We start from the raw sequence: 20,720 nt of genomic DNA, 5'->3' as shown, positions 1-20,720 counted from the left end.
GACCATTGCAGTTCAAACAGACAACATGTCAGTGGTGTGGTACATCAACAAGCAGGGCAGAACCAGGTCCTACCTCCTGTGTCGAGAAGCACTCATACTGTGGCAGTGGGCGATTTCCTCCCAATGTTTTCTGATTGCGATGCACATCCCTGGGAAGTCCAACGTCATAGCGGACAGGCTCAGCAGAGCTATCCTCATACCTCATGAGTGGTCTCTGAATCAGGAAGTTGCAGATCGTATCTTCCGCAAATGGGGACAGCCTTGCTGCGATCTTTTTGCCACCCCCTTCAACAGCAAATGCAGCAACTACTTCTCCCTTCTTCCGCTTCCAGGTCACACAACCAGAGATGCTTTAGTCCAAGATTGGCCTCAGGGACTTCTTTATGCCTTCCCTCCATTTCCCCTGATACCGAAACTCATACAGAAAGCAATATCGTTGGGTTGCAAAATGATCCTCATTGCCCCCTTCTGGCCTCAACAGATATGGTTTACATTCCTGCACCATTACCTTCTCAATCAGCCCTGGACTCTGGATCCGATTCCAGACCTGCTGATTCATCAATCAGGCGGGCTGCATCAATCCCTCCAAATACTCCAGCTCACAGCTTGGTTGCTCCACTTCCAACCTTAGCCAGGCTTCCCAGCATAGACCCTGGCCGTACGTGAAATTATTGTCTCTTCGCACAAGTCTGCCACTAGAAGGACTTATGCTAGCAAATGGAAATGTTTTTCCTGTTGGGCAGAGACTGGGAACATAGATCCCCTTTCAGCCCCAGTCCACAAAATCTTGGAGTTCCTAGTAGAACTTTTTCATTCTGGGTCCGCATCTTCTACAATCAGGGTTCAATTAGCAGCCATTTCAAACTTTCATGTTGGTTTCTCTAATGCAAACATCATGTCTCATAAGCTATGTAAAGCTTTACTAAGAGGGACTACTCTCCTTAGACCCCCAGTGAGAGATCCCCCTCCTCCTTGGGACCTAAATTTGGTACTTACCTCCTTAATTTTGCACCTTTTTGAACCTGCAGTGTCCTGCTCCATTAAATTTCTGTCTTGGAAAACTCTCTTTCTGGTAGCTATTACTTCAGCCAGACGCATCTCTGAACTTTAGGCACTATGTGTCCGTCCTCCATACTTAGTTTTTCATAAGGACAGGGTTGCTCTGAGGACTAATCCCTCTTTCCTTCCAAAAGTCTGCTCAGAAAATAATTTAAACCTACCTGTGTTTTTTCCCAACCACACCAACAAGGCAGAATACAAATTACATCAATTAGATGTTCATAGACAACTGCGTTTTTACCTGCTTAGGACGAAGGACATAAGGAAGTTGGACCAACTATTCCTTTCCTATGCTCTGGGCAAACAAGGTCTTCCAGTTTCCAAAGTGACCTTATCCAGGTGGTTATCTCACGTTATTACTTTCATTTATCAATTGAGAAACAAAGAGTTGCCTATCAAACCGAAAGGTCATTCTACTAGGGCTTTGGCCACCACTGTAGCCTTCCAATCTAGGTTGCCCATGGATTCTATCTGTGCAGCTGCTATTTGGGCACATCCTCATGCCTTTATTTCTCATTACAAGCTAGATATGGTCTCCAGGAGCAGAGCTGACTTTGGTTCCACTGTTCTGAAGAATCTGTTCCAATGAGCCACCCAGGATTGTAGGTGCTAGGGACGCTGTCCCAACCAGCAAGAATGAAGGCAAGATATACAACTTAACATAAAGAAGTTATGTACCTGCCATAACGTTCCATGTTAGTTGTCTTCATCTCGCCTTCTTTCTTGCGTCCCACCCTCCGTCCCCCTGTCCTATTGGATCGAGAGGAGTTCTGGTTTCACTGGCTGAGTGTTCTCTGGTTTGTTTCCTCTAATGACTTAGAGAGTATGACAGGGATGCTCAACCTGTTTGTTTGGACAGGTTGATTCTCTGGCTATGTCTAGGGTTAGTTTTTACAAACAAGATCTGGGTAGCTAGCACTAGGCATCATGGGATAGGGGGTAGCCTCGAGCCAGTAAACAGCTCTCGAGCTATAGAAGATGGCCGAGTCAGAGCAGAGGATTGGCTCCTATCCCAACCAGCAAGAAAGAAGGTGAGATGAAGACAACTAACATGGAACATTATGGAAGGTACATAACTTCTTTTTACTCAAATATAAATAATGTGTTTGTACGTATGGTTTATTTGCCTTGGTGCATAGGTAGGGAGATGGGGTCAGGTAAACAGGCAGCAATGCTAATTTGGTTTAGGGTATTAGTGACAATTCAGTTGAGAGTATACTGCTTATTGCTATTTTGTTGGTTCTTGTTGATAAAGTGATTAATTGGGTGAAACCAAATAGGTTCATAGAGAGAAAGTGAGGATGTCAGAGTTACTAGGTTGTTAATCAATATTAAATTTACAGAATATAATAGTTTCATGGCACATGTTAAGAGAGACCTGATGAAAGATGACCATTTGTTGGGATATTGTTTCCTGGAGGGCTGTATGTTTCTGTGATGTACATATACTTCTGATTATTGATTTGAAGGAGTCAGATAAGAATTTCTATGCTGGAGAAATTAGGACAGGAGTGAGAGTAGGCAGTGAATGTAAGGTGCTTTAATAAAAGAGTGCTACTATACCACCCATCTTTTTATGTTTTCTATCATTTCTAATTACGTTGATTTCCTTTCCCTTAGTGTCCTGTTTTAGCCAGGTTTCAATGGCAACGAGTATAGGGGTGTGTCCAGCTATGTAAGCACGTAAATAATTTATATATTTTATTAAATATGCTTCTAAGATTCATGTTTAAAAGTACTACTAGACTAGCCACCATATAACCTAACTTTAGAGAACCACTCTAAATACTTTATCCATAAATATTCAGGGTATTCTATAGGGACCACCCTCCAAACCATGCCCAGTCCTAGATCTCCACTCTGGTAACATAGTTTAACAGTTTGCTGTCACCCATCTGTGGCCAGACTGATTGCATTAGGTGGTCTAAGACAGCGCAGCAACTGCCTTATGCCTACAGACTGTTCACTGCTTCTCCCAGTTCCTAGTACAAGCCATACCTCTCAACCTTTTAGTGCAAGAGGTCTGGACAAAGCCCAAAATAATGGGGGGACAAAGGATCAAAATTAGGGACATATTTTAAGTATGGCTCTTATAAACTTAGAAAGTTGCTAAAATAGCAGAGTTTGTTTTAGCATACATTTTCTGAAGGATTTGAAGTCAGAAATTCAAATGTATGTCATTGTTTAGTGACTTCAACCTTCAGATCATTGCAGTGATTTGCCAGAAAACCACAAATGTTATCAGGAACAGGCCAAAAATATGAGCCAAAAATCTGGACATTCTGCGAAAATCTGTACAGTTGACAGGTATGGCAGGCTGTGAGAGCTGTAAATATTTAAGAACTGTAGAAGCAAACATCTCACATCAGCCCATTATCTGTAAGCATCATACCAATACAACATTGCATCAGTCACAACACACCACTAAGCCAACTCTTACAGAAGCTGTAAAAAATAATTTGCCAAAGCCTTCTAGAAAACACTCCGAAAGATCTCGGTGTCCAGCATGGAAGGCAACACCTACTCCTTCTCTACTGACATATCCTGCAGAGATCACACAGCAGTTACCAAGAAAGGAGGCGTAAGCCCATAAAAACAACTAAGTCTGCTTCCACATAGGGAAATGTTTCGGTCATAGGTTACTGTATAGTTAGGTATACCAACTTATAATTCACCAGACTGGACAAGAACAGGGTGATTGCAATCTAATTGTCTGGTGTCAGTATTCACGATGTCACAAGGGCCCTAAGGTCTCTTGAACAAGACAGACATGACTACAACCTAGACACGGCCCATGTGGAAGTGAATGACCTGAAGCTCTCCACCCAGGGGGACATGAAGAGAGGCATAGTTTCATGGGTTCATAGGTGATTACTAGGCTAATGGCATTAGAGCCTTTACAAGTCAAGCCAATAATACCCAGGATATGGCAATATTGTATCTTAATTCCCCAGATAAGGGAGGGATGTGGTAGTATCAAGGTAGTGGGTCTTTGGGTGCTGGAGCCCTGAGTCATTTTACAAACTGCCTCTATCCATAAGAGATATAGGCTGTATCCTGGGAGTGAATTTATGATTCCCATCCATTTATCCAGATTCTTTATGAAGAGAGTGTAGCCTGAGCTTTGTTTTATGAAGATGGGAAGTTTATTCCATAAACGAACTAGGCTTGGGATATGAATCTGTCTCTTTAGCAAGTACTGTTAGAGTCACAGATAATGTTCAGGTCCATGGAATGCAAACCCTTGTATAATTTTTCTTGTGAATATGTAACATATTCATCAGGGCTGGATTAGAGAATGGCTTTTAGGTCAGGCATAAGTCCCTCTCAATAAATATGAGACAGAGTAAAGGGATAGGGCCTGTGACGCCCCTGCACTGGCTCAGTGATCAAGGAGCCTCAATCCTCACCACTGGCATAAGTGGGGAATGTACACACTGGGAGGATGAGAAGTACATACACAGTAAAGTGCAGTTTCCCTTAAGAGCATCTGAGATCATAGTCAGTCTGGGGCTGTTTTTTCCCTCTTTCTCCAGATCAGCAATAAGACTCCCGACTGGCAGAGCTATAGGGTTGACATCACAGCTGAGTGGCCAAGCCAAAACCTCCAGCACCCTCTCTGTCCAACCAGTGCTTTGTGTCCCTGCCCAAGTAGTTGACACACACACACACACACACACACACACACACACACACACACACACACACACACACACACACACACACACACACACACACACACACACACACACACACACACACACACACACACACACACACTTTGAGATTTGATTGATATACAGACACACACAAACACACCTGGGAAAGGCTGGCACAGGTTTACTAGTTATGATCCCTTCTAACAAGACTATAAGGTAGTTCCAGCTGCCACCAGCCAACTCTTTATCAGCTGCTCTAAGGCCCTTAACAAAGGATGTCCAATCCTACTGTGTAATGTTACTAATAATCCAAATGGTAGTCTGATAAAGAGCAAAGCTATTTAGGAGTGGCCTGTACAGTGTCACCAAATAGCTAGACAAATACTCTAAGAGCTTAAATATGTCTCACAAATATCAGCCAGAATTAAAAGATTTAAATATCTTTAATAATAAATAAAAGAACAAGACAATACTCAGTAAGTAATTAGTTAGATCAGAGTTCAAAATCACAGAAATATTTAAAACAACATTGCAGGACAGTCTCAAATAAATAAAACATCTAAGCTACACTTTACTATATTCCTATCTGAATCTAAAAGAGTTACTATGCCCTAGAAACATACTTACAGCAAAGCAAGTGCAGAAGGTGGTGATGAGTGGATGTTTTTCTTAGGTCAAACACAAAATACACAATGTCCTCTCTCTCTCTCTCTCTCAGAGAGTTCTTAAATTAATATCAAATATTATTGCTGTGTTAGCTTGATTGACATTACTTTCTGTCACCTGACTTTAGTTCCCAAGCTAAACCCCCTTTGTCAGAAAATAACAGAATTTAACATCTCTGTGTGAAAAATACATAGCCTTCAGATGTTTGCTCAGAGCTGTGCAGCTGCTAGAAGTCATAAAGCAATAAAACACTTCTGTATCTCAAACCTAGTAATTACTTCTCTTCCAAGACAATACAAAACTTCTAGCTCTAGACATTGTGTCTGCTACTGAATTGAAACTGAGAGATAACTTTTATAGCACATCATAAAATAATTTAATTTCAGTTTATTTTCTTGAAGTTTTGCAAGTTACCCCTCTATGTTCTAGTTTCTACTGTTAAAACATATACATTTACACAATTACGATATTTTATACACATTTCTATTCTAAGCCAGCAGGGCATGCTGTGGTTACATTTTAGCTCAGCACTTTACACCTTTACACACACTTCTGTATGAATCATATCAATATTCACAAATGGCATAGAATTATTTACAAAATTCCAGATAGCTGGACTGGCAGTATTTCTTTTTGTGACAGGGTCTTTAGTTGGTTTGCATAAGACATGTGTCTTATGCTTTGTATTTTTTAGTGAGAAAGCTCTGGGGCCACTCCAATTGGTGTAAGTGCCTAGTTAGGTACATGCAGAAGGGAGCATTGTGCTCAGTTAAGGGCTTGATGAGGGCTGAGTTCAATGGCACTATGACTTCCTTTGATCTTGATGCTATGCCTTTACTTACAAGTTGAGCCATGCAAAATGATTTCCTCATTACCATAGCTACTGGTGGTCAAAGTTTAGGTTACTATCTACCTGTGTTCTTAGGTCCCTCACCACTGGGTCTACTTTTAGTGGTGTGCTATCAATATTATAATTTGCAGGGATACCCTATTTACTGAAGGTTATGATTATGCATTTTTTAGCATTTAGTCTCAGACCATTGTTTTGGCAACAGTTGTTTGTCATTTTCAGGCCTGTTTGTAGGCTGTCAGAATCATTTGGGGATTCACTGATTGCTCCCAACTTACAGTCATCAGTGAAAATGATGAGCCAGAGGCCCCCAACAATGGCCGTCACTTCAGAGAAGTATATACCAAACACAAGTTGTCCTAACACTGAGCCCTGTAGTACACCGCTAGTAACAGGTTTCTTATCAGAAGTGGATTCACCTATCTGGACAACATGTGCCCTGTCAGTGAACCAGCTGACTATTCATCTGATGATGTAGTTGTTTATGCCTAACTCAGTAAGTTTATCTATGAACCCTGAGTGGGGGATTCTGTTGAATGCTTTGGCCAGGTATAGATAAGAGGTGTGTACTGTTTCACTCTCATCCATGGCACTGGTTACTTTCTCCAAGAAGTCCACCAGATAAAGCAGGCAAGACCTTCCTTTGACAAAGCCAAATTGGGTCTGGTCCAGTACTTGGAGAGTTCCACTGTTGTTAATGATCAGGTCTATGACAGGTTTCTCCATGGCCTTGCAGATAAGACTGGTCAATCTTATGGGTCTAGTTCTTTGTTTCAGTTGATGGACCTCCCTGTGTAGAGGAATGACTGTTGCAGTCCTCCAATCCTATGGGACAAAGTCCATCCAGAGGCTGTGGTTAAAGATGGTCTCTAGTGGCCCTCATAGATTCTGTTTTAAGCTGCTTAAGAAGCATCCTGGAATTTTGTTGGGATCCATGGAGGCTGTGTTTTTTACTTTAGCAAGCACAGTAAGAACCTGGTGTTTCATGGGTATTTCTTTGGGTATGGTAGGAGGTGATGGAGGGGAGAAGTTTGATATGAACTTGTTGGTCAGCATGTTTGCAATAGTTTCAGGCTGGGTGTGAGTGTTACCATTCATGATTAACTCAGCACATTGCTGAGTGTTTCACCTGAGGTTACAAACATAATTAAAAAATATATTATGGTTATTTTTTACCTGGAAGGCTCCTTTGGGAGATTTGACCAGCACTCTAATTTGTTTGTTTAGAGTGAGTGCCTTTTTCCACTGTTTTGTCTGTTTTTTTTTTGGATATGGAGAGGATTTTTTTTTCCTTTTGTTGAGCAGCCTATTTATGCTAGGGGTCCACCAGGGTGGTTTAATTTTGTTATTAATCATAGGCTTGACTCGGACAGTACTGCCTCTTCTCTGCAGCTATGAATGTGGTTGTACTGCTCAGAGCATGCCTGAGTGTCATCCAGGTTTGGAGGGGCTTGGAAGTTTAATAAGCTGTCACTTAGTTTGAGGTAATTGGCCTTAATAAAGTTCTTAATAGGTCTGGAGTTGGATTTGGATTCTAGGTCAGTTTTATTAATAAAGGAGATCATTTTGTGGTCAGATCTTACCAGAGAGGAGTTAATGCACAGGAAGGAACAGGAAGGAGCAGTATCTCCCAATTTCTTAAATACTAGGTCTGGGATAGTTGTACCTCTATTTGGGGAGCTAACTAGTTGCTCCAGGGTGTTTGTGCTGATGATGTCCAAAAACCTCTGAGCAAGTGAATTATGGGTCATATAGGTCTCCCAGTTTATGTAGGGGTGGTTGAAGTCTGGTGTTAGGCTGAATGTTTAAAGATTCCAGTTGATTTAGGTAAGAGGTGGGGTTTTAAAGACACATGTTTGGGAGATCTGTAGCTACCAAGGATATGATAGGGGGTTGCGCGTATGTTTAGTTGGGCATGGAGCAGCTCAAGCAAGTCATGTTGTTGGACCAGTCTGTCGGTGTACTTGTCCATTATGCACTCTGAGACACCTCCTCCCTTTGTTTTATCCTTAGCTGAGGGGGATTGAAATGTATGAATGGCATTGTAGCCTTTGATAGCTGGGGTGCTTTCCATATTTCTGAACCATGTTTCTTTGACTGCACATATGTCTGCATTCTCCAGGATAAGGAGTGCTTCCAGGGAGTGCAGTTTTTTTATTTAAACTCCTTCTCAATCACTTCCAAACATGGTACTATCATCACCCCTTCTGATCACATCAAACTCCTGGGTGTAGAAATTGACAAAAATCTACAGTTTGATGTCCCCATTTCAAAAACCATCAGAAAAGTCCATAAAAAATGGGAACACTATGCAGATACAAAAACTTTCTCTCAAAACAAGCGAGAATCTCCATAGCCCAAACCTATCTATTGTCCACTCTAATGTATGCGGCACCAATCCTTACCCATATCAGAAAACATGATCTTGCTACACTTGTGACATGTTACAACAAAATTGCCAAGTTCGCTAATAACTGCACCTTCAGAACCCATCACTGTCAGTCTCTAAAGGAACTACAATGGTTAGAATTTCCCCAACTACTCAACTGCCATCAACTAATCATTGCCTACAATATTGTGAGACATCCCGATAGAACCCCAGCACTAAGTCACCTACTCACGCCCTATAAATCAAATTGTTCCCTTCGCTCCACTGACAAATCACTCCTTTGTATCTCTAAGGCTAACAACACTGCAGGTAAAGCACTATTTTCCCATAATGTAGCTAAATCCTGGAATAACCTTCCCCCTGCTGTGTCTTCTTCCTTCAGTATTGCACTGTTCAAAAACTCACTTACATCACACTTAATGAATTCCTGGCTATGTCCATGCATTACCTAACCTTCACTGTTTCTACCACCCAGATAGCTTCATATCCAATTATACCTACTGTAATTTTTCTACAGTATCAGGAATTTTATTTTCTGCTCAAGTTTCTAATAGTTATACTAGCTCATGCTAAACTTACACTAATTAATTTCCAAGTAGTCTCTGTTTGTCTCTGTAGTCAGTTCTAATGCTTATCTAATGTCAATTTCAGTTTCTGTATTGAAAGTTGTATTTTTTATCTAGTGTCAAATTTTGTTTTTTTTTTGCATCAAAAGTTGTATTTTTATCTATTGTCAATTTTTTTGCTTCTATATAGATGATCATATTGTTCAACTATTTGTTTTTCTGTACTGAATGTGGAGATTTTCTCCCCAGGCCTCTGCTGTAAATGGACATGTGTTCAGTAGGACTTTCCCAGTAAACAAATGTAAAATAAAATAAATAAAATAAATAAATAGTATTGAGCAGCAGTACCTTTAGGTAGTCATGATTTTTGTTTTGCTAGAGGGTTTAGCAACTTGCACAGCATAAAAAAGATACAGTGGGGATAGATAAAGTTTTTTTGCCAGTATCCAGAAGCCAAATGGTGACAAGTGCAAACCATCTCTGACAAAGCATCAAGATCTTTCGATCATATCTACCCAAGTTGACAGATATTGGATACGCTAGTTGTGACACCAGAAACTAAGCTAGCTGTAGATGTCAGTCCTTTTTTGCTGGTACCATGGCAACATAACTGGCATAGTTAGGATGCTAATCAAGACTAGATTCATAACAGCTTGGGATACTTATTAAGAGAGCTCCATCCTGTAGTCCAGTGAGGTACATCTTAGGTTGTTTATGCCCACATGGACAATATGACTGTGTCACATTGGCACTTGTGGTTTAAAGACCTAAGTGCATAAGTGATCTGGTGGATCCTGGCTCTAGACAGACAGCTCACTGTGATCTTCTCCTTGTTTAGCCTGGTAAAGGGGACATCGGTATGCTTTACAATGGAATCCCCAATAACTAGAATGTTTGGCTGTGTGGTATGTTGCTTTATGGGACTGGAAGCGGGGCTAGTAAGATTTTCAGAGTTATGTGTTGTGTGAGGTGCTGTCTTTTTTGAGTGTGTGCAGGGCCACTGAGAGATGTTTTTAGAAGGTCTTGAAGGTTTGGGTAGATTACAAGTGAGTACCTGCATATGTGGGTCTATATGTTTTTTCCTTAGTGTTTGTACTAAATGTTTTGAGTGTAACTCTGACAACCCGATTTGCATTTTTTGTAGGTCCATCTTGTAGTCATAGGTTTCCAAGCTAGGCACAGGGAAGTTCTGAATAAATGAACCTGATGTCTTTATCAAGAATGATCTCTAGATACTAAGACAGGACAAATTACATGGTTTTAACAACTGGCTGAGCAGTTGGTATTACTCTAATGGTTTCTCAGACATGTGAAAATACAATAGTCCCTGAAGTGCTTCTGTTGGTGAAAAAAGAAAAAAATCCAGGAAAGACTGACTATAGCAGTTCATCTGGTGGGGAGATGAGATACTGGACAAAGGAGGGATTATTTGGTTGAGCCAGGCTCTTACCCAGGTCAGCGACCTGTGAACCCCCTCTGACCACCAAACAACTGTGTCCACAAGTTAAAGAACTCAGCCCAAGAGCAAGTCACAGCATGGAGGAACAATGGACCTTACTTCTAAAGCGCATGGCAATAATTACTCTTTTTACTTCTAATTGTTGTTGTAAACATTGAAGGTACTGTTAGTATCTGTGACACCCCCCAGTCAACAAATGAGTGGATCGTATTAGGTAAGGAACTCAGCTTAGGAGCAAGTCACTGCAAGGAGACACTGTGAACCTGACCTGTACAGTATGGAATTGTACTTTATTACTTTTAATTGTTTTAAACCTTATGGGGACAAACAGCATAAAAAATGACTCCATCTGTAGGTTAAGGAACTAAACACAGAAGCAAGTCATTGCAAGGAGGAACAGTGTTTTTGATTTATTCTAACTGCTGTAAGTACTGTATTATATACTCATATACACTTTTGTTGAAACAGCTCAGGCTTGAACTCTGTCCATTCTGCCTGGAACAGGAAATTCAGAGTAAGAGAATCTGCCTCATACCTTTCAATATGACCTCTATTTGTAATTGTGGCTAAACAATTCTTCTGCTGGCTTCTTATGCATTGTAGTAGTCACAGTGTAAAATAAAACAGCTATAATATCTGCAAAATTCTTACCTGCAGGCTGCAGCATAACCCAATAACTTTCCTGCCACAATGTTTTTCTTCAAAGTTGGTTGGGGATCAAGTGGAAAACTGTGGAGGCCTACCATATTTTTCAGCTTGCCTGGATTGTCTTACCTATGTACATTAAGCCCAGTGAGGAAACTCTAGCTGTGAAGTCTCATCTTCTTTGTATAACCTCTACATTCTGCTTTACCAGTGCCATAAAACATCAAATTTAATCAAAAATTGAAGCAAGTGACCTTGAATTAAACAATTCCCCTTCCAGCAGCCCATTGTCTAAGACTAAGATAGATACCTGCTGACCTAATTGGTTATATTTTTATTGAAAATGTAATCTAATTATTTCTGCCAAGTTATTTAACTTTACTACTACATCTATCCTTGCAGTTTTACAAGCTATTTGCCCCTCTTTTTCTTATTATCCGTTCTTTTCTTACTATCCATTCTTTATGCAAACTTAATTCTGCTGAGCCGATACTTCCCTTCTTATGCTCCAACTGCATAGTATACTCCTTAAGCACTAATTGCGTTACTACCCATTTCTTTTGTGTATTGTGATGTTCTTTGTCATATCTTTCCTGGTTATCTCCAGGATGCAGTCTCCTTCGCGTTGTTACTCAGTGTGCAGTTGGTCTCCCACTTTCTCTGCTCACTCTGCTTTATGCGGAGGAAACAGTTTTCTCTATTCTTTCTATGCCAATCCCACACAAACCTAGTTTTTTCATACTTAATTTTGCATTGTGACGTCATTTCCTGTGCTTCCTGATCTGAAATTGTATTTCAAATGCAGTATGTCTCTTCAATGAATCCTACATTATTCATTACTTTTTTCATTTTGGCAAAACTTTTTTTTCACCCTAGTCCACATACTGTACGCTGAGTATATTTCTAATTATAGTTAACCTAAAAATGAAAGGCATAAAAATTGCCTCCACTAACCTCTATAGCATATGTGGAAAGTACGCCAACTCTGAAAGATGGCTTCCTATGCATAAACCTGATATTACTGGAATCAGTAAAACTTAGTTTGAAAGTGGGCATAAACTCTTGCTTTATCCATGCCATGTACTACTCTTTATTAAAAGAAATATTGGTAGCATTCTGACTGCATCCTCCCCCAGCCTCTCAGAAAGGTAGTTTCCAATGGGGCTTATTGGAAATACACTTAAACTTCAAGTTGGTCTAATTTATTTGTCCCCCCCCCCCAACAATTTGGACTGCTGTAAGTGAAGTGCACGTGTGTATTTTGCATAATCTTACATACAGGAATTCCTACTGCTGGGAGACTTCAGTTTTCTCTTGCTGTCTAATTCTAACTTTCTGTCCTATGCCATCTTGGCTAGCCATGTCCTTTAACGTTTCATGGAAAGTCCATTGCATCCTACTTCCCTAATTAGCAATCATGTCCTACTTGAATGGTTTTGTATTAGTGTTAAGTGAGTGCTATTACTTCAGTGAGCATTGCCTGCTCTTATCCACCTTTTCTGCTAGGAAGGCACAACAGCCTATTAAATTATGGCAACTTGTGGGTTGAGTTGGCTTATATTAATTGGTCAACTGTCACTCAACAAGAGGACCGGAATACTGCCTTGTAGTACTTTCATAGCATTCTTCCTCCTTTGCAGGAAAAAAATACTACCCACTAATATATTAGAGGGTCAGAGGAAAAAAGAATAAAAAAAAAAATTATGAACTCATGCACAGCAAAGAGTAGTTTAAAGTAACACTTGTATAACAAGCCTGTCTGCTGATTTTGAGCACTATTCCATTGCTGAAAGGAATGCAGATTCACTCAAAGTAAGACAAAAGCAGCCTTTCTTTAAAAAACATTTCTGGAATGAGATTAATACCTTTATTTGTGGTCACGACAACACCAGTCTTGCTTTCTGATTATGAATGGCCTTCTAATATCTGACAAAGATCAATTGCTGAGGAATTTGGTGCTCACTTTTCTTTACTTCATCAATACTTTTACCTCATTCTTACTTGACTTCAACACCTCTAGGGAATCTATGCATGACTTTAGAACCAATTTTCATTTTTGCTTGGTTATGCACTCTGAATTCAACAAACAGCTAAAACAATTTATTCCAATGTAAAGGCTGTCTGTAATTGCTTGTATTTTAAAGTTATCAGGGCCTGTCTGCTCTCACCCTAATGTACATCATTAACACTTTACTCTCTGGTGGTGTCTTTACTGACTCTACTAAAACTGTTTACCTTATAGCATTACCTTAATGAACATTACACATTAGACCTGCATCCTATCAGTTGATTGCTGTGCTGTCTCCCACCTATAAAACCTTGGAGAAAATTTCTGATTCACAGCTACAGGACCACTTTGAAACTGGCTGCAGATTATGTTAGCCATCAGCATGTTTTCAGAAAGGGTCATGCTGCCAATTCTGCTCTGTCCTTTTTTACTGATGGAAACAGGAAACTTTATGAAGACCATTCTAATTCATAGGTTCATAGGTAGGTACTAGGCTATCTGCCCAAGGGCATTTATAAGCCTAGCCAGAGTGTGTCAGCTTTCGCCCCATTGATTAATAAACTGAGCCTCTGTCAAGCAGAGCCAATTAAGTGATCCCAGGGGTGTACTTTCTGTTACCCATCCACTCGTCAAGGCTTCTCTTGAAGAGTGTTAGTGAGGGGTTCTGCCTAATGTAGTTAGGAATTTTGTTCCAAAGCATGGGGAGTCTCTGTGACAGGAATCTATCCCTCCAGCATGTTCTATTTATTGCTGTGGCGAGGTTTAGCTCAACAGAGCACATGGCTCGCAGTGACTTGGATTTCTTTAGGTGCAGCATGTCCATCAATTTTGAGTTGGACATGGCTTTGTAAGTCAGGCAGATATCACCTCTGAGTAAGCGATATGCCACTGAGTACAGCCGGAGTTTTTTCATCGGGCTGCATAGGACATGTGTTTGAGGCCAGTAATTCTCTTGGTGAGGTGCTTTTGTGGTCTTTCAAGCTGTTGGAAGTGTCTTGTGAGGTACATCCCAAATGGGGCATTGTACTCTATGATGGGTCTGATGAGTGACGAGTAGAGGGGCACTATAACCTCTTTATTTCTAGATGCAAACCCCTTAGAAATTAGATGGGCCACATAGAAGGATTTCCTAACTACTTTGGCAATATGATTGTCAAAGGAGAGATTACTATCTACCTGGGTCCCCAGATCTCTTATTACCTCTTCTGTATTAAGGGGGCTGCCGCCTATGTGGTAATTCGTAGGTGTTTTGTTTTTCCCAAACGGGATGACTATGCATTTTTTGGCATTTAGCTTGAGGCCATGACTTTGACACCAGGTGTCTGTCTCAGTAAGGCCTTTTTGTAGGATATCCGTGTCAGCCGATGAGTCAATTATGGCTCCCAGTTTGCATTCATCGGCGAACTTGGCTAGCCATAGTCCTCCTATGTTTGCCTGTACTTCTAAGAAATATATGCCGAACAGTAGGGGTCCCAGAACTGAGCCTTGCAGGACACCACTTGTGACTGGTTTAGAGTCAGACCTGGAGCCTGCTATTCTTACCATGTGAGTTCTGTCTGTAAGTCAGTTGGCAACCCATCTTGTGACGCAGGGGTTTATGTTCAGGCTGGTGAGTTTTTCTATAATACCCGAGTGAGGAATGGTGTTGAACGCCTTGGCGAGATCAAGGTAGGCTGTGTGAACCACCTTTCCCTCGTCTATGGCCTTGGTAACTGTCTTGAAGAAGTCAACCAGGTTTAGTAGGCATGATCTGCCCTTAACAAAGCCGAACTGGGTCAGGTCAAGTGTTTGGAGGTTCCCAATGTCTTTGTTAATGAGTTCCATGATGATGCACTCCATAGCCTTGCAGACCAGGCTAGTCAGGCTTATGGGGCAATAGTTACCAGGGTCAGTTGTGGCTCCTCCTTTGTGGAGTGGAATAACCATTGCTGTGCACCATTCTATGGGCATGTAGCCTGTGGAGAGGCTGAGGTTGAACAGCGTGTTTAGGTGGGGGGTTAGTTCATTCTGTAGTTCATGCAAGACGCAGCCTGGGACACCATCTGGCCCCATTGATGCTGTGTTTTTGGGTTTTGAAAGGGGTGTTTTCACCTGTGCTTCTGTGATTTCTGGGACACTACACTTGTCCAGTATTGTTGTGGGCCCTTTTGAAGGTCAGAGGGAGGTGAAAATTGCACTGAATCTATCTGCCAGTATGTTGGCAATATCAGTAGGTTCAGTATATTTTGTGCTGTTTTGCACTATTTCAAAGCATATCTGTGAGTTGCCACGTAGATTCTTGACATAGCTAAAGAAGGCTTTGTGGTTATCTTTCAAATCCTTGGCTAATTTTCTTTCAAAGTTAGCCTTGGATGATTTTATGAGGGACCTTAGTTTCTTACTGATACTGATCAGGGATGCCTTTCCTTCTTGGGATTTGCTTTTTTTCTGAACTAGTTTCTGCCTTTTGTTGTATAACCTGTTTATGGCAGGGGTCCACCAGTCTGGTTTCCTTCTCTTAGGGGAGTGAGTCTTGGTTTTTCTAGAGATGGCATGATCTATGCATCTTTGTAGGTGCTCATAGAGTGCAATTGTAAAGGATTCTGCATCTTGGGCAGTGTTATCCTTTAGCATGGGGGCTGTGAAACTTACCACCTCTGCCTTAAGTAAGGTAAAGTTTGCTTTAGAAAAGTTTTTCACTGTGGTTTCCTTGGTTGGGGTGGTGGTGGTGTGTGGACATCCAGGGTGCTTAGTTTATGGTCTAATCTAACCAGTGACTGGGTGACCTCCGGTACGGAGCACCTGTCGCCCACGTTGGTGATGACCAGGTCCAATATGTTGTGGCCTCTGGTAGGGGAGTTTACCAGCTGATCCAGGGCATTTGAGTTGATAAATTCCAGGAAGCGCTGAGACTGGGAGTTTGTATTCAATTAGTTTTCCCAGTTAATGGCAGGGTAATTGAAATCTCCCAACATCAGGGTGTTCGGTAGGACTTTCATGTTTTACAATGCCTCCAGAATGGCGGAGTGGTGGTCCTGGGTCATAGAGAGTGATCTGTAGCAGGCCACAATTTGCATTGCAGATTTGCCCGATGTTAGTTGCACATGATGATCTCAGAGGTATCATGGTGCGCCACTAACCTGGAGGTGTGGGTATCCTTGATGAATATGGATACACCCCCTCCTTCTGTGTTTCGGTCCGTGTTCTGTGGCCGAAATGTGTGGTATGAGTTGTAGCCTAGTAGTGCTGGAGTGCTGTCTGGAGCCTTGAACCAGGTTTCAGTTACTGCACAGATGTCAACGTTCTCCATACTTAGGAGTGCTTCGAGCGCATGCATTTTGAGATATAAACCCCTGGCATTGAGTAGCATAACCCTCAGGTTTTTACTTGTGCTTTTTACGGAGGTGGGTCTGAATTTTGAGCCTTGCCTAAAAAGGCACTATGTGGGCAGCAAGAGCATTGGCCAGTATTTGAAAGCCAAGGGGTGACAGGTGCAATAGTCTCTTGCGAAGCAACGTGGCTTGTTGAGCATGTCATCCCAGGCTGACAGACACTGGATCCCTCTTGAATGCCACCAGAAGCTTAGCCAATTGTTGAAATTGATCATTTTTTCTTTATACTGAGGTATCATTCTTGGTGAGGGCAGGATGCTACTCAGGGTCAGGATCATACCTGCCTGGGCTACATGATCAGAGAGCTCTTCCATGTCTCTTTTCATGTAGTCCAGGGAGGTACGGCTCAGGTCGTTCACACCAACATGAACAATGACAGAGTCATATTTGTACTTGTTCTGGAGTGACCTGAGTGCTTGTGTTATGTGGCGGATTCTGGCTCCCGACAGGCAGCTAACAGTAACTTTCTCCTTGTCCAGCCTAGTGAGTGGGGCATCAGTGTGCCTGACTATTGAGTCACCTATTACTAGTGTGTTAGGTATGTTATTTCACCTTAAGGGCTGTGATTGTGTGGCACATTGATTTTGTGTTTTATGTGTTGTCTGGTTTGTGACGGGAGGTGCAGGTTTTGTGGGTATCTGCTTTGCAGCTCACTGATGCTTTTGCAGGTTTTTATTTAGAGCATCCGAGTATGATTTTGTGTAGTTATGTGTATTTTTTGCCAGTGCTGGTTTAGTAGGTCTATGTGAGGCTGGAGGTGTGGTGCAAGTGTTAACCTTCTCCTCATGACTGTCTGTTCCAGTCTTGGGTGGAGATACCTTAGCTCCAGTTTGGCTGTATAATTGCATCTCTCACATATGTTAGTGTTTTGTGGTAGGAGGAGAGGGCTGTCTGTGTACATGAAGCAGTTGTAACATAGCCTCAGGATACCCAGATTCACCAGCTGGACTGGAGAGTACACTTGAAGTTGCCCTTTGGTCATGCCTGAATAGTAGGGTGAGCTGCTATTTGTCAAAGGATTTTGTACTTGTAAACTGACTCTAATTTAAGACCTAAACACCATATTGTTACACTTATTCTCTGATTATCTGCATGGTAGAGCTTTCAAAATTTTGCATACAGTCAATCCCTTTGTAATTTGTTCATCTGGGAGTCCTCCAAGGCTCTTTCCTCAGATCATTACTTTTTGCTAATTATATCACTTCCCTGTTATATCCCAAAAGTCTATGAATAATCACCTTTATGCAGAAGTCACTATTATATGGACATCAATCAGCTCTCCAGACGCTACCTGCAGCGCTCATCATTGCATGCTAACTTAATTATTTCATGACTATGAGCTCATAAGATTCAAAACTTAATCTCAGAAATAAAATTATTCAGTATTCTTTGTTAATAAAGCTACATCTACACTTTACACACATAATATTATTATTAACTTCTTAAATAAGCAGGACAGGTTTACAACTTGGCAGTGGTATACTGCTGCCTACCCATGAGTAGTCATTACCTATCATTGGCTCTGCCACTTCCAAAAATTTGGAGAAACTCCAAACACTTCAAAACCACGTCACTATACAGCTGTAGCCAGCACAAAGTTTCATCATTAAGTTACAGTGAAGGAAGCACATTGGCTGTTAATTCAGTTTAAATTTGTTTTTGTTATTTTATATAAACCTGTTTAAATCGACCACTGTAAGGGCCTACACTGGTTTATTACTGTGAAATCTTATTTCAGATCACTTAAATGCGGCACTTCCACCACTCTCATTCTTAACACCCCATGTTTACAGTTGTCTGTACTGACAGAGCTTTCTGTCACTTACACCCTACTGTTGAAAGTTTCTGCCAGTGCTGCGGATTGCAATTCAGTATTATATTCATTCATTTAAAAAGTCATGGTTGTGCCGGTGTTGAAGTAAATTAATACTGTAAAGTTTTAATGTTGGTTAGAGTGAACCAGAATGGTGGAAGAATGAATGAAAAATAGCTGCTTTTTTGTTTTTGAGCCTTTGTCAGCTTCTGACACTGTCCTGATTCTCCAAACAACTTACATTTTATCTATTGAACAAAGGCAAGTGTAAGTTCATTAGATCTGCAATGTAATCAGATAAAGCCTTACTCTTCCATTTGTAGGCACCTCTGTTGGTGTGGATTCTGTAACCCATTGATTACTTATAGCTTACTTTACTGTTTGTATTACTCTGCAGGACTGCTTTCTGGAGCATTATTACTGTGCAGTAGTAGTACTGCCTCTGTATATGTTCCCCTGCAGGATTGCCTTTTGGAGCATTATTACTGTGCAGTAGTAATACTGTCTCTGCATATGTTCCTCTGAAGGACTGACTTTTGGAGCATTATTACTGTGCAGTAGTAGTACTACCTCTGCATATGTTCCACTGAAGGACTGCCTTTTGGAGCATTATTACTGTGCAGTAGTAATACTGCCTCTGCATATATTCCTCTGAAGGACTGCCTTTTGAAGCATTATTACTGTGCAGTAGTAATACTACCTCTGCATATGTTCCACTGAAGGACTGCCTTTTGAAGCATTATTACTGTGCAGTAGTAGTACTGCCTCTGCATATGCTCCTCTGCAGGACTTCTTTCTGGAGCATTATTATTGTGGAGTACTAGTACCTCTGCATATATTTGCATTACTTAGTGCCTACTACTACTCTCTCTCTCGATATATTACACATTATATTGACCTTGCTTATGTTATCTTATATTTTTCTACAATGTATATTATATACTTTTTATCTGTAATTAGGTAACAACAGAAATTATATTTTTCTACAATGTATATTATATACTTTTTATCTGTAATTAGGTAACAACAGAAAGAGGGGCCCTGTGGTCCAATTCACTTACCTGAAAAATGAAAAGAAATGTAGTTGAAGAGGAGGGGAGTAAAGAACAGAAGTTAGAACATGGGGCGCAGACTAGAAGGAAGAAAAGGAATTGTGAAGAAGGGACCAGGTAGGTGACTATAGGTGTTAGCAGATCAGGATGGTGGAAGTTAATGCTTAACAAAGCAAGGAGCATAGAAGACAAAATTAGTAAATTGGAGGCACTAATAACAGTAGTGGAAGCAGACATTATAGCTATTTCAGAAACATAGGTATGCAAAAAAGGGACTGGGACATGGTCATCCTAGGATTTAAGGTATTAAGAAGTGGTAAAAAAGGCTGAATGGGAAATGGTCAATGTAAATAAGGAATGGGATTAAATTTGAAGAGAAAAGTCGTAAAGGAAGAATAGAAGGGCAAAGTGGAGTAAAAGGATAAAAGTTTTGTAATCAAGGTGGAAGACAGAAGGAGAGGAGCTTATGGATAGATGCTGTTTAGAAGCAACTAGATCTTTCAAAGAAGGATCACAACAGAAAAGTAGCTGGAGTGGGTTGAAGGGAGTAGATGCCCTGAGTGCAACCCCTTTTGGGGCTGCAATCCATTCAGCAGTGTGGAAGTGATGTACAGGTAATGTATTGCCAGCATTGCAGATCGCAATTCAGTATTACATTCATTAATTTAACAGGCCATGGCTGTGCCTGTGCTGAATCAAATGAATGCTGTAATGTTGTAATGTTGTAATGTTGGTTGTAGTGAACCGGAATGGTGGAAGAGTGAATGGAAAATAGCTGCTTTTTTGTTTTTGGTCTTTAATGTTGTAGAAGAGTTCTTCAACTTTAGTTTGACTGACTGCCAGTCCAGTGTGACAAGCTTGTTCAGAGTAGAGAAATGGCACGAGATGGTCAGCAGAAGGTAATTCTAATACGGGAGCTCAATCACCATGAACTGGACCACAGCATTCAAACATCAGGGGTACAGGAGGAGAATGAAACAGATTATAGATTAGGAGGCATTTTATAGCTTGTCCAAGTATAAAGTCAAATCAAAGTACTCAATACACTAATGGAAAGACAAAGGAAATGAAAAATAAAGATGAATGAAGGAGAAGACCATTATGGCTTAAGTCAGAATTCAGGAAAGCAATGAAAGAAAGGGGGTGGGCACATAAAAATGGATGGAGTCAAACTTAGAAATAC

This window comes from Protopterus annectens, chromosome 8.part1 (assembly GCF_019279795.1).
Source record: "Protopterus annectens isolate FY-2018-M chromosome 8.part1, PAN1.0, whole genome shotgun sequence".
NCBI classification, from domain to species: Eukaryota; Metazoa; Chordata; order Ceratodontiformes; family Protopteridae; genus Protopterus; species Protopterus annectens.
Note: the sequence above shows the minus strand (reverse complement) of the source record.